Source organism: Strongylocentrotus purpuratus, unplaced genomic scaffold (genome assembly GCF_000002235.5).
Source record: "Strongylocentrotus purpuratus isolate Spur 01 unplaced genomic scaffold, Spur_5.0 spur5_scaffold_11, whole genome shotgun sequence".
Taxonomy (NCBI): domain Eukaryota; kingdom Metazoa; phylum Echinodermata; class Echinoidea; order Camarodonta; family Strongylocentrotidae; genus Strongylocentrotus; species Strongylocentrotus purpuratus.
In genome coordinates this window covers 12,101,091-12,117,148 of record NW_022145596.1, presented here as the reverse complement: position 1 = coordinate 12,117,148, position 16,058 = coordinate 12,101,091, and positions in this window count along the sequence as shown.

The window sequence follows — 16,058 nt, the reverse complement described above, 5'->3', positions numbered from 1 at the left end:
GGGCCGGGGTGGTTCAGCATTTTGGAGGAAAATATTATTTTTTTTAATAGGCTAGTTTCCCCACAATGAATGTACATACATGCCATTAGATGGATCCTGACCCCCATATCCCTTTGAAAGGGGCGTAGGGGCAAATATTGTGAAAATTTGAATAAACAACATTTCAGGCCGAAATTGTAAGGGCGGGGTGGTTCAGCATTTTGGAGGAAAATATTATTTTTTTAATAGGCTAGTTTCCCCACAATGAATGTACATACATGCCATTAGATGGATCTGACCCCCATATCCCTTTGAAAGGGGCGTAGTGGCAAATATTGTAAAAATTTGAATTATCACAACTTTCGGCCGAAATTGTAAGGGCCGGGGTGGTTCAGCATTTTGGAGGAAAAATATATTTTTTTGATTAGGCTAGTTTCCCCACAATGAATGTACATACATGCCATTAGATGGATCCTGACCCCCATATCCCTTTGAAAGGGGCGTAGGGGCAATATTGTGATAATTTGAATAAACACCAATTTCAGGCCGAAATGGTAAGGGCCGGGGTGGTTCAGCATTTTGGAGGAAAATATTATATTTTTTTAATAGGCTAGTTTCCCCACAATGAATGTACATACATGCCATTAGATGGATCCTGACCCCCATATCCCTTTGAAAGGGGCGTAGGGGCAAATATTGTAAAAATTTGAATTATCACAACTTTCGGCCGAAATTGTAAGGGCCGGGGTGGTTCAGCATTTTGGAGGAAAATATTATATTTTTTTAATAGGCTAGTTTCCCCACAATGAATGTACATACATGCCATTAGATGGATCCTGACCCCCATATCCCTTTTGAAAGGGGCGTAGGGGCAAATATTGTAAATTTGAATATCACAACTTTCGGCCGAAATGGTAAGGGCCGGGGTGGTTCAGCATTTTGGAGGAAAATATATATTTTTTTTAATAGGCTAGTTTCCCACAATGAATGTACATACATGCCATTAGATGGATCTGACCCCCATATCCCTTTGAAAGGGGCGTAGGGGCAAATATGTAAAAATTTGAATTATCACAACTTTCGGGCCGAAATGGTAAGGGCCGGGGTGGTTCAGCATTTTGGAGGAAAATATATTTTTTTTAATAGGCTAGTTTCCCCACAATGAATGTCCATACATGCCATTAGATGGATCCTGACCCCCATATCCCTTTGAAAGGGGCGTAGGGCAAATATTGTGATAATTTGAATAAACACCAATTTCAGGCCGAAATGGTAAGGGCCGGGTGGTTCAGCATTTTGGAGGAAAATATTATATTTTTGAATAGGCTAGTTTCCCCACAATGAATGTACATACATGCCATTAGATGGATCTGACCCCCATATCCCTTTGAAAGGGGCGTAGGGGCAAATATTGTAAAAATTTGAATTATCACAACTTTCGGGCCGAAATTGTAAGGGCCGGGGTGGTTCAGCATTTTGGAGGAAAATATTATTTTTGAATAGGCTAGTTTCCCCACAATGAATGTCCATACATGCCATTAGATGGATCCTGACCCCCATATCCCTTTGAAAGGGGCGTAGGGGCAAATATTGTAAAAATTTGAATTATCACAACTTTCGGGCCGAAATGGTAAGGGCCGGGGTGGTTCAGCATTTTGGAGGAAAATATTATATTTTTTAATAGGCTAGTTTCCCCACAATGAATGTACATACATGCCATTAGATGGATCCTGACCCCATATCCCTTTGAAAGGGGCGTAGGGGCAAATATTGTGATAATTTGAATAAACACAATTTCAGGCCGAAATGGTAAGGGCCGGGGTGGTTCAGCATTTTGAGGAAAAATTATATTTTTTTTAATAGGCTAGTTTCCCCACAATGAATGTACATACATGCCATTAGATGGATCCTGACCCCCATATCCCTTTGAAAGGGGCGTAGGGCAAATATTGTGATAATTTGAATAAACACCAATTTCAGGCCGAAATGGTAAGGCCGGGGTGGTTCAGCATTTTGGAGGAAAATATTATTTTTTTGAATAGGCTAGTTTCCCCACAATGAATGTACATACATGCCATTAGATGGATCCTGACCCCCATATCCCTTTGAAAGGGGCGTAGGGGCAAATATTGTAAAAATTGAATTATCACAACTTTCGGGCCGAAATGGTAAGGGCCGGGGTGGTTCAGCATTTTGGAGGAAAAATATTATATTTTTTTAATAGGCTAGTTTCCCCACAATGAATGTACATACATGCCATTAGATGGATCCTGACCCCCATATCCCTTTGAAAGGGGCGTAGGGGCAAATATTGTGATAATTTGAAAAACACCAATTTCAGGCCGAAATGGTAAGGCCGGGGTGGTTCAGCATTTTGGAGGAAAATATTATATTTTTTAATAGGCTAGTTTCCCCACAATGAATGTACATACATGCCATTAGATGGATCCTGACCCCCATATCCCTTTGAAAGGGGCGTAGGGGCAAATATTGTAAAATTTGAATTATCACAACTTTCGGCCGAAATTGTAAGGGCCGGGGTGGTTCAGCATTTTGGAGGAAATATATATTTTTTTTAATAGGCTAGTTTCCCCACAATGAATGTACCATACATGCCATTAGATGGATCCTGACCCCCATATCCCTTTGAAAGGGGCGTAGGGGCAAATATTGTAAAAATTTGAATTATCACAATTTCGGGCCGAAATGGTAAGGGTCGGGGTGGTTCAGCATTTTGGAGGAAATATTTTTTTTTTTAATAGGCTAGTTTCCCCACAATGAATGTACATACATGCCATTAGATGGATCCTGACCCCCATATCCCTTTGAAAGGGGCGTAGGGGCAAATATTGTAAAAATTTGAATTATCACAATTTCGGGCCGAAATGTAAGGGCCGGGTGGTTCAGCATTTTGGAGGAAAAATTATTTTTTTGAATAGGCTAGTTTCCCCACAATGAATGTACATACATGCCATTAGATGGATCCTGACCCCCATATCCCTTTGAAAGGGGCGTAGGGCAAATATTGTGAAAATTTGAATAAACACCAATTTCAGGCCGAAATGGTAAGGGCCGGGTGGTTCAGCATTTTGGAGGAAAATATTTTTTTTTTTTGAATAGGCTAGTTTCCCCACAATGAATGTACATACATGCCATTAGATGGATCCTGACCCCATATCCCTTTGAAAGGGGCGTAGGGGCAAATATTGTGATAATTTGAATAAACACCAATTTCAGGCCGAAATGGTAAGGGCCGGGGTGGTTCAGCATTTTGGAGGAAAATATTATATTTTTTTAATAGGCTAGTTTCCCCACAATGAATGTACATACATGCCATTAGATGGATCCTGACCCCCATATCCCTTTGAAAGGGGCGTAGGGGCAAATATTGTAAAAATTTGAATTATCACCAACTTTCGGGCCGAAATTGTAAGGGCCGGGGTGGTTCAGCATTTTGGAGGAAAATATTATTTTTTTTGAATAGGCTAGTTTCCCCACAATGAATGTACATACATGCCATTAGATGGATCCTGACCCCCATATCCCTTTGAAAGGGGCGTAGGGGCAAATATTGTGATAATTTGAATTAACACAATTTCGGCCGAAATGGTAAGGGCCGGGGTGGTTCAGCATTTTGGAGGAAAATATTATATTTTTTTAATAGGCTAGTTTCCCCACAATGAATGTACATACATGCCATTAGATGGATCCTGACCCCCATATCCCTTTGAAAGGGGCGTAGGGGCAAATATTGTGAAAATTTGAATAAACACCAATTTCAGGCCGAAATGGTAAGGGCCGGGGTGGTTCAGCATTTTGGAGGAAAATAATATTTTTTTGAATAGGCTAGTTTCCCCACAATGAATGTCCATACATGCCATTAGATGGATCCTGACCCCCATATCCCTTTGAAAGGGGCGTAGTGGGCAAATATTGTGAAAATTTGAATTATCACAACTTTCGGCCGAAATGGTAAGGGCCGGGGTGGTTCAGCATTTTGGAGAAAAAATATTATTTTTTTGATTAGGCTAGTTTCCCCACAATGAATGTACATACATGCCATTAGATGGATCCTGACCCCCATATCCCTTTGAAAGGGGCGTAGGGGAATATTGTGATAATTTGAATAAACACCAATTTCAGCCGAAATGGTAAGGGCCGGGTGGTTCAGCATTTTGGAGGAAAATATTATATTTTTTTAATAGGCTAGTTTCCCCACAATGAATGTACATACATGCCATTAGATGGATCCTGACCCCCATATCCCTTTGAAAGGGGCGTAGGGGCAAATATTGTGAAAATTTGAATTATCACAACTTTCGGCCGAAATTGTAAGGGCCGGGGTGGTTCAGCATTTTGGAGGAAAATATTATATTTTTTAATAGGCTAGTTTCCCCACAATGAATGTACATACATGCCATTAGATGGATCCTGACCCCCATATCCCTTTGAAAGGGGCGTAGGGCAAATATTGTAAAATTTGAATTATCACAACTTTCGGGCCGAAATTGTAAGGGCCGGGGTGGTTCAGCATTTTGGAGGAAAATATATATTTTTTTTAATAGGCTAGTTTCCCCACAATGAATGTACATACATGCCATTAGATGGATCCTGACCCCCATATCCCTTTGAAAGGGGCGTAGGGGCAAATATTGTAAAAATTTGAATTATCACAATTTCGGCCGAAATGGTAAGGGCCGGGGTGGTTCAGCATTTTGGAGGAAAATATATATTTTTTGAATAGGCTAGTTTCCCCACAATGAATGTACATACATGCCATTAGATGGATCCTGACCCCCATATCCCTTTGAAAGGGGCGTAGGGGCAAATATTGTGATAATTTGAATATAAACACCAATTTCAGGCCGAAATGGTAAGGGCCGGGGTGGTTCAGCATTTTGGAGGAAAATATTATATTTTTTTAATAGGCTAGTTTCCCCACAATGAATGTACATACATGCCATTAGATGGATCCTGACCCCCATATCCCTTTGAAAGGGGCGTAGGGGCAAATATTGAAAATTTGAATTATCACAACTTTCGGGCCGAAATGGTAAGGGCCGGGGTGGTTCAGCATTTTGGAGGAAAATATTTTTTTTTGAATAGGCTAGTTTCCCCACAATGAATGTCCATACATGCCATTAGATGGATCCTGACCCCCATATCCCTTTGAAAGGGGCGTAGGGGCAAATATTGTAAAATTTGAATATCACAACTTTCGGGCCGAAATTGTAAGGGCCGGGGTGGTTCAGCATTTTGGAGGAAAATATTATATTTTTTGAATAGGCTAGTTTCCCCACAATGAATGTACATACATGCCATTAGATGGATCCTGACCCCCATATCCTTTGAAAGGGGCGTAGGGCAAATATTGTGATAATTTGAATAAACACCAATTTCAGGCCGAAATGGTAAGGGCCGGGGTGGTTCAGCATTTTGGAGGAAAATATTTATTTTTTTTGAATAGGCTAGTTTCCCCACAATGAATGACATACATGCCATTAGATGGATCCTGACCCCCATATCCCTTTGAAAGGGGCGTAGGGGCAAATATTGTGATAATTTGAATAATCACCAATTTCAGCCGAAATGGTAAGGGCCGGGGTGGTTCAGCATTTTGGAGGAAAATATTATATTTTTTTAATAGGCTAGTTTCCCCACAATGAATGTACATACATGCCATTAGATGGATCCTGACCCCCATATCCCTTGAAAGGGGCGTAGGGGCAAATATTGTAAAAATTTGAATTATCACACTTTCGGGCCGAAATTGTAAGGGCCGGGGTGGTTCAGCATTTTGGAGGAAAAATTATTTTTTTGAATAGGCTAGTTCCCCACAATGAATGTACATACATGCCATTAGATGGATCCTGACCCCATATCCCTTTGAAAGGGGCGTAGGGGCAAATATTGTGAAAATTTGAATAAACACAATTTCAGGCCGAAATGGTAAGGGCCGGGGTGGTTCAGCATTTTGGAGGAAAATATTATATTTTTTTAATAGGCTAGTTTCCCCACAATGAATGTACATACATGCCATTAGATGGATCCTGACCCCCATATCCCTTTGAAGGGGCGTAGGGCAAATATTGTAAAATTTGAATTATCACAACTTTCGGCCGAAATTGGTAAGGGCCGGGGTGGTTCAGCATTTTGGAGGAAAATATATATTTTTTTAATAGGCTAGTTTCCCCACAATGAATGTACATACATGCCATTAGATGGATCCTGACCCCCATATCCCTTTGAAAGGGGCGTAGGGGCAAATATTGTAAAAATTTGAATTATCACAACTTTCGGCCGAAATGGTAAGGGCCGGGTGGTTCAGCATTTTGGAGGAAAATATATTTTTTTTAATAGGCTAGTTTCCCCACAATGAATGTACATACATGCCATTAGATGGATCCTGACCCCCATATCCCTTTGAAAGGGCGTAGGGGCAAATATTGTGATAATTTGAATATAAACACACAATTTCAGGCCAAAATGGTAAGGCCGGGGTGGTTCAGCATTTTGGAGGAAAATATTATATTTTTTAATAGGCTAGTTTCCCCACAATGAATGTACATACATGCCATTAGATGGATCCTGACCCCCATATCCCTTTGAAAGGGCGTAGGGGCAAATATTGTAAAATTTGAATATCACAATTTCGGGCCGAAATTGTAAGGGCGGGGTGGTTCAGCATTTTGGAGGAAAATATTATATTTTTTGAATAGGCTAGTTTCCCCACAATGAATGTACATACATGCATTAGATGGATCCTGACCCCCATATCCCTTTGAAAGGGGCGTAGGGGCAAATATTGTGAAAATTTGAATAAACACCAATTTCAGGCCGAAATGGTAAGGGCCGGGGTGGTTCAGCATTTTGGAGGAAAATATATATTTTTTTAATAGGCTAGTTTCCCCACAATGAATGTACATACATGCCATTAGATGGATCCTGACCCCCATATCCCTTTGAAAGGGGCGTAGGGGCAAATATTGTGAAAATTTGAATATCACACCAATTCAGGCCGAAATGGTAAGGGCCGGGTGGTTCAGCATTTTGGAGGAAAATATTATTTTTTTTTAATAGGTTAGTTCCCCACAATGAATGTACATACATGCCATTAGATGGATCCTGACCCCCATATCCCTTTGAAAGGGGCGTAGGGGCAAATATTGTAAAAATTTGAATTATCACAACTTTCGGGCCGAAATGTAAGGCCGGGGTGGTTCAGCATTTTGAGGAAAAAAAATTTTATTTTTTAATAGGCTAGTTTCCCCACAATGAATGTACCTACATGCCATTAGATGGATCCTGACCCCCATATCCCTTTGAAAGGGGCGTAGGGGCAAATATTGTGATAATTTGAATAAACACAATTTCAGGCCGAAATGGTAAGGGCCGGGGTGGTTCAGCATTTTGGAGGAAAATATATATTTTTTTAATAGGCTAGTTTCCCCACAATGAATGTACCATACATGCCATTAGATGGATCCTGACCCCATATCCCTTTGAAAGGGGCGTAGGGGCAAATATTGTGATAATTTGAATTATCACAACTTTCGGCCGAAATTGTAAGGGCCGGGGTGGTTCAGCATTTTGGAGGAAAATATTATATTTTTTAATAGGCTAGTTTCCCCACAAAATGTACATACATGCCATTAGATGGATCCTGACCCCATATCCCTTTGAAAGGGCGTAGGGGCAAATATTGTAAAATTTGAATTATCACAACTTTCGGCCGAAATTGTAAGGGCCGGGGTGGTCAGCATTTTGGAGGAAAAAATATATATTTTTTTAATAGGCTAGTTTCCCCACAATGAATGTACATACATGCCATTAGATGGATCCTGACCCCCATATCCCTTTGAAAGGGGCGTAGGGGCAAATATTGTAAAATTTGAATTATCACAACTTTCGGGCCGAAATGGTAAGGGCCGGGGTGGTTCAGCATTTTGGAGGAAAATATATTTTTTTTGAATAGGCTAGTTTCCCCACAATGAATGTCCATACATGCCATTAGATGGATCCTGACCCCCATATCCCTTTGAAAGGGGCGTAGGGGCAAATATTGTGATAATTTGAATAAACACCAATTTCAGGCCGAAATGGTAAGGGCGGGGTGGTTCAGCATTTTGGAGGAAAATATTATATTTTTTGAATAGGCTAGTTTCCCCACAATGAATGTACATACATGCCATTAGATGGATCTGACCCCCATATCCCTTTGAAAGGGGCGTAGGGGCAAATATTGTAAAAATTTGAATTATCACAACTTTCGGGCCGAAATGTAAGGGCCGGGGTGGTTCAGCATTTTGGAGGAAAATATTTTTTTTTTAATAGGCTAGTTTCCCCACAATGAATGTCCATACATGCCATTAGATGGATCCTGACCCCATATCCCTTTGAAAGGGGCGTAGGGGCAAATATTGTAAAAATTTGAATTATCACAATTTCAGGCCGAAATTGTAAGGGCCGGGGTGGTTCAGCATTTTGGAGGAAAATATTATATTTTTTGAATAGGCTAGTTTCCCCACAATGAATGTACATACATGCCATTAGATGGATCCTGACCCCCATATCCCTTTGAAAGGGGCGTAGGGGCAAATATTGTGAAAATTTGAATAATCACCAATTTCAGGCCGAAATTGTAAGGGCCGGGGTGGTTCAGCATTTTGGAGGAAAATATTTTTTTTTTGAATAGGCTAGTTTCCCCACAATGAATGTACATACATGCCATTAGATGGATCCTGACCCCCATATCCCTTTGAAAGGGGCGTAGGGGCAAATATTGTGAAATTTGAATAAACACCAATTTCAGGCCGAAATGGTAAGGGCGGGGTGGTTCAGCATTTGGAGGAAAATATTATATTTTTTTAATAGGCTAGTTTCCCCACAATGAATGTACCTACATGCCATTAGATGGATCCTGACCCCATATCCCTTTGAAAGGGGCGTAGGGGCAAATATTGTAAAAATTTGAATTATCACAACTTTCGGGCCGAAATGTAAGGGCCGGGGTGGTTCAGCATTTTGGAGGAAAAAATTATATTTTTTGAATAGGCTAGTTTCCCCACAATGAATGTACATACATGCCATTAGATGGATCCTGACCCCCATATCCCTTTGAAAGGGGCGTAGGGCAAATATTGTGATAATTTGAATAAACACCAATTTCAGGCCGAAATGGTAAGGGCCGGGGTGGTTCAGCATTTTGGAGGAAAATATTATATTTTTTTAATAGGCTAGTTTCCCCACAATGAATGTACATACATGCCATTAGATGGATCCTGACCCCCATATCCCTTTGAAAGGGGCGTAGGGCAAATATTGTAAAAATTTGAATTATCACAACTTTCGGGCCGAAATTGTAAGGGCCGGGGTGGTTCAGCATTTTGGAGGAAAATATATATTTTTTTAATAGGCTAGTTTCCCACAATGAATGTACATACATGCCATTAGATGGATCCTGACCCCCATATCCCTTTGAAAGGGCGTAGGGGCAAATATTGTAAAATTTGAATTATCACAATTTCGGCCGAAATGGTAAGGGCCGGGGTGGTTCAGCATTTTGGAGGAAAATATATTTTTTTTGAATAGGCTAGTTTCCCCACAATGAATGTACATACATGCCATTAGATGGATCCTGACCCCCATATCCCTTTGAAGGGGCGTAGGGGCAAATATTGTGATAATTTGAATAAACACCAATTTCAGGCCGAAATGGTAAGGGCCGGGGTGGTTCAGCATTTTGGAGGAAAATATATATTTTTTTGAATAGGCTAGTTTCCCCACAATGAATGTATACATGCCATTAGATGGATCCTGACCCCCATATCCCTTTGAAAGGGGCGTAGGGGCAAATATTGTAAAATTTGAATTATCACAACTTTCGGGCCGAAATTGTAAGGGCCGGGGTGGTTCAGCATTTTGGAGGAAAATATTTATTTTTTTGAATAGGCTAGTTTCCCCACAATGAATGTCCATACATGCCATTAGATGGATCCTGACCCCCATATCCCTTTGAAAGGGGCGTAGGGGCAAATATTGTAAAATTTGAATTATCACAACTTTCGGGCCGAAATTGTAAGGCCGGGGTGGTTCAGCATTTTGGAGGAAAATATTATATTTTTTAATAGGCTAGTTTCCCCACAATGAATGTACATACATGCCATTAGATGGATCCTGACCCCCATATCCCTTTGAAAGGGGCGTAGGGGCAAATATTGTGATAATTTGAATAAACACCAATTTCAGGCCGAAATGGTAAGGGCCGGGGTGGTTCAGCATTTTGGAGGAAAATATTATATTTTTTGAATAGGCTAGTTTCCCCACAATGAATGTACCTACATGCCATTAGATGGATCCTGACCCCCATATCCCTTTGAAAGGGGCGTAGGGGCAAATATTGTAAAAATTTGAATTATCACAACTTTCGGGCGAAATTGTAAGGGCCGGGGTGGTTCAGCATTTTGGAGGAAAAAATTATATTTTTTGATAGGCTAGTTTCCCCACAATGAATGTACATACATGCCATTAGATGGATCCTGACCCCCATATCCCTTTGAAAGGGGCGTAGGGGCAAATATTGTGATAATTTGAATAAACACCAATTTCGGCCGAAATGGTAAGGGCCGGGGTGGTTCAGCATTTTGGAGGAAAATATTATATTTTTTTTAATAGGCTAGTTTCCCCACAATGAATGTACATACATGCCATTAGATGGATCCTGACCCCCATATCCCTTTGAAAGGGGCGTAGGGCAAATATTGTGAAAATTTGAATTATCACAAATTTCGGGCAAAATTGTAAGGGCCGGGGTGGTTCAGCATTTTGGAGGAAAATATATATTTTTTTGAATAGGCTAGTTTCCCCACAATGAATGTCCATACATGCCATTAGATGGATCCTGACCCCCATATCCCTTTGAAAGGGGCGTAGGGGCAAATATTGTAAAAATTTGAATTATCACAACTTTCGGCCGAAATTGTAAGGGCCGGGGTGGTTCAGCATTTTGGAGGAAAAATTATATTTTTTTAATAGGCTAGTTTCCCCCATGGAATGTACTACATGCCATTAGATGGATCCTGACCCCCATATCCCTTTGAAAGGGGCGTAGGGCAAATATTGTAAAAATTTGAATTAACAACAATTTCGGCCGAAATTGTAAGGGCCGGGGTGGTTCAGCATTTTGGAGGAAAATATATATTTTTTTAATAGGCTAGTTTCCCCACAATGAATGTACATACATGCCATTAGATGGATCCTGACCCCCATATCCCTTTGAAAGGGGCGTAGGGGCAAATATTGTAAAAATTTGAATTATCACAACTTCGGGCCGAAATGGTAAGGGCCGGGGTGGTTCAGCATTTTGGAGGAAAATATATATTTTTTTAATAGGCTAGTTTCCCCACAATGAATGTACCTACATGCCATTAGATGGATCCTGACCCCCATATCCCTTTGAAAGGGGCGTAGGGGCAAATTGATTAAAAATTTGAATTATAAACACCAATTTCAGGCCGAAATGGTAAGGGCCGGGGTGGTTCAGCATTTTGGAGGAAAAATTATATTTTTTGAATAGGCTAGTTTCCCACAATGAATGTACATACATGCCATTAGATGGATCCTGACCCCATATCCCTTTGAAAGGGGCGTAGGGGCAAATATTGTAAAAATTTGAATATCACAACTTTCGGGCCGAAATTGGTAAGGGCCGGGGTGGTTCAGCATTTTGGAGGAAAATATTATATTTTTTTAATAGGCTAGTTTCCCCACAATGAATGTACATACATGCCATTAGATGGATCCTGACCCCCATATCCCTTTGAAAGGGGCGTAGGGGCAAATATTGTAAAATTTGAATTATCACAACTTTCGGGCCGAAATTAGTAAGGCCGGGGTGGTTCAGCATTTTGGAGGAAAATATTATATTTTTTAATAGGCTAGTTTCCCCACAATGAATGTACATACATGCCATTAGATGGATCCTGACCCCCATATCCCTTTGAAAGGGCGTAGGGGCAAATATTGAAAATTTGAATTATCACAATTTTCAGGCCGAAATTGTAAGGGCCGGGGTGGTTCAGCATTTTGGAGAAAAATATATTTTTTGAATAGGCTAGTTTCCCCACAATGAATGTACATACATGCCATTAGATGGATCCTGACCCCCATATCCCTTTGAAAGGGGCGTAGGGGCAAATATTGTAAAAATTTGAATTATCACAACTTTCGGGCCGAAATTGTAAGGGCCGGGGTGGTTCAGCATTTTGGAGGAAAAATTATATTTTTTGAATAGGCTAGTTTCCCCACAATGAATGTACATACATGCCATTAGATGGATCTGACCCCCATATCCCTTTGAAAGGGGCGTAGGGGCAAATATTGTGAAATTTGAATTAACACAATTTCAGGCCGAAATGGTAAGGGCGGGGTGGTTCAGCATTTTGGAGGAAAATATTATATTTTTTAATAGGCTAGTTTCCACAATGAATGTACATACATGCCATTAGATGGATCCTGACCCCCATATCCCTTTGAAAGGGGCGTAGGGGCAAATATTGTAAAAATTTGAATTATCACAACTTTCGGGCCGAAATGTAAGGGCCGGGGTGGTTCAGCATTTTGGAGGAAAATATATATTTTTTTTAATAGGCTAGTTTCCCCACAATGAATGTACATACATGCCATTAGATGGATCCTGACCCCCATATCCCTTTGAAAGGGGCGTAGGGGCAAATATTGTAAAAATTTGAATTATCACAACTTTCGGCCGAAATGGTAAGGGCCGGGGTGGTTCAGCATTTTGGAGGAAATATATATTTTTTAATAGGCTAGTTTCCCCACAATGAATGTACATACATGCCATTAGATGGATCCTGACCCCATATCCCTTTGAAAGGGGCGTAGGGGCAAATATTGTGATAATTTGAATAAACACCAATTCAGGCCGAAATGGTAAGGGCCGGGGTGGTTCAGCATTTTGGAGGAAAATATTATTTTTTGAATAGGCTAGTTTCCCCACAATGAATGTACATACATGCCATTAGATGGATCCTGACCCCCATATCCCTTTGAAAGGGGCGTAGGGGCAAATATTGTAAAAATTTGAATTATCACAACTTTCGGGCCGAAATGGAAGGGCCGGGGTGGTTCAGCATTTTGGAGGAAAATATATATTTTTTTAATAGGCTAGTTTCCCCACAATGAATGTACATACATGCCATTAGATGGATCTGACCCCCATATCCCTTTGAAAGGGGCGTAGGGGCAAATATTGTAAAAATTTGAATTATCACAACTTTCGGGCCGAAATGGTAAGGCCGGGGTGGTTCAGCATTTGGAGGAAAATATTATATTTTTTTAATAGGCTAGTTTCCCCACAATGAATGTACATACATGCCATTAGATGGATCCTGACCCCCATATCCCTTTGAAAGGGGCGTAGTGGCAAATATTGTAAAATTTGAATTATCACAACTTTCGGGCCGAAATTGTAAGGGCCGGGGTGGTTCAGCATTTTGGAGGAAAATATTATATTTTTGAATAGGCTAGTTTCCCCACAATGAATGTACATACATGCCATTAGATGGATCCTGACCCCCATATCCCTTTGAAAGGGGCGTAGGGGCAAATATTGTAAAATTTGAATTATCCAACTTTCGGGCCGAAATTGTAAGGGCCGGGGTGGTTCAGCATTTTGAAGGAAAAATTATATTTTTTGATTAGGCTAGTTTCCCCACAATGAATGTACATACATGCCATTAGATGGATCTGACCCCCATATCCCTTTGAAGGGGCGTAGGGGCAAATATTGTGATAATTTGAATAAACACCAATTTCAGGCCGAAATGGTAAGGGCCGGGGTGGTTCAGCATTTTGGAGGAAAATATTTTTTTTTGAATAGGCTAGTTTCCCCACAATGAATGTACATACATGCCATTAGATGGATCCTGACCCCCATATCCCTTTGAAAGGGGCGTAGGGCAAATATTGTGAAAATTTGAATTATCACAACTTTCAGGCCGAAATGGTAAGGGCCGGGGTGGTTCAGCATTTTGGAGGAAAATATTATATTTTTTGAATAGGCTAGTTTCCCCACAATGAATGTACATACATGCCATTAGATGGATCCTGACCCCATATCCCTTTGAAAGGGGCGTAGGGGCAAATATTGTAAAATTTGAATTATCACAACTTTCGGGCCGAAATTGTAAGGGCCGGGGTGGTTCAGCATTTTGGAGGAAAAATTATATTTTTTGAATAGGCTAGTTTCCCCAAATGAATGTACATACATGCCATTAGATGGATCCTGACCCCCATATCCCTTTGAAAGGGGCGTAGGGCAAATATTGTGAAAATTTGAATAAACACAATTTCAGGCCGAAATGGTAAGGGCCGGGGTGGTTCAGCATTTTGGAGGAAAATATTATATTTTTTAATAGGCTAGTTTCCCCACAATGAATGTACATACATGCCATTAGATGGATCCTGACCCCCATATCCCTTTGAAAGGGCGTAGGGGCAAATATTGTAAAAATTTGAATTATCACAACTTTCGGGCCGAATTGTAAGGGCCGGGGTGGTTCAGCATTTTGGAGGAAATATATTTTTTTTTTAATAGGCTAGTTTCCCCACAATGAATGTACATACATGCCATTAGATGGATCCTGACCCCATATCCCTTTGAAAGGGGCGTAGGGGCAAATATTGTAAAAATTTGAATTATCACAATTTCAGGCCGAAATGGTAAGGGCGGGGTGGTTCAGCATTTTGGAGGAAAATATATATTTTTTAATAGGCTAGTTTCCCCACAATGAATGTACCTACATGCCATTAGATGGATCCTGACCCCCATATCCCTTTGAAAGGGGCGTAGGGGCAAATATTGTAAAAATTTGAATTATCACCAACTTTCGGGCCGAAATGTAAGGGCCGGGGTGGTTCAGCATTTTGAGGAAAATATTATATTTTTTGATAGGCTAGTTTCCCCACAATGAATGTACATACATGCCATTAGATGGATCCTGACCCCCATATCCCTTTGAAAGGGGCGTAGGGGCAAATATTGTAAAAATTTGAATTATCACAACTTTCGGCCAAAATGTAAGGGCCGGGGTGGTTCAGCATTTTGGAGGAAAATATATATTTTTTTAATAGGCTAGTTTCCCCACAATGAATGTACCTACATGCCATTAGATGGATCTGACCCCCATATCCCTTTGAAAGGGGCGTAGGGGCAAATATTGTGAAAATTTGAATAAACACCAATTTCAGGCCGAAATGGTAAGGGCCGGGGTGGTTCAGCATTTGGAGGAAAATATTATATTTTTTTAATAGGCTAGTTTCCCCACAATGAATGTACATACATGCCATTAGATGGATCCTGACCCCCATATCCCTTTGAAGGGGCGTAGGGGCAAATATTGTAAAAATTTGAATTATCACAACTTTCGGCCGAAATTGGTAAGGGCCGGGGTGGTTCAGCATTTTGGAGGAAAATTATATATTTTTTTAATAGGCTAGTTTCCCCACAATGAATGTACATACATGCCATTAGATGGATCCTGACCCCCATATCCCTTTGAAAGGGGCGTAGGGGCAAATATTGTAAAAATTTGAATTATCACAACTTTCAGGCCGAAATGGTAAGGCCGGGGTGGTTCAGCATTTTGGAGGAAAATATATATTTTTTTAATAGGCTAGTTTCCCCACAATGATGTGTATACATGCCATTAGATGGATCCTGACCCCCATATCCCTTTGAAAGGGGCGTAGGGGCAAATATTGTAAAATTTGAATAAACACCAATTTCAGGCCGAAATGGTAAGGGCCGGGGTGGTTCAGCATTTTGGAGGAAAATATTATTTTTTTGAATAGGCTAGTTTCCCCACAATGAATGTACATACATGCCATTAGATGGATCCTGACCCCCATATCCCTTTGAAAGGGGCGTAGGGGCAATATTGTAAAAATTTGAATATCACAACTTTCGGGCCGAAATGGTAAGGGCCGGGGTGGTTCAGCATTTTGGAGGAAAATATTATATTTTTTGAATAGGCTAGTTTCCCCACAATGAATGTACA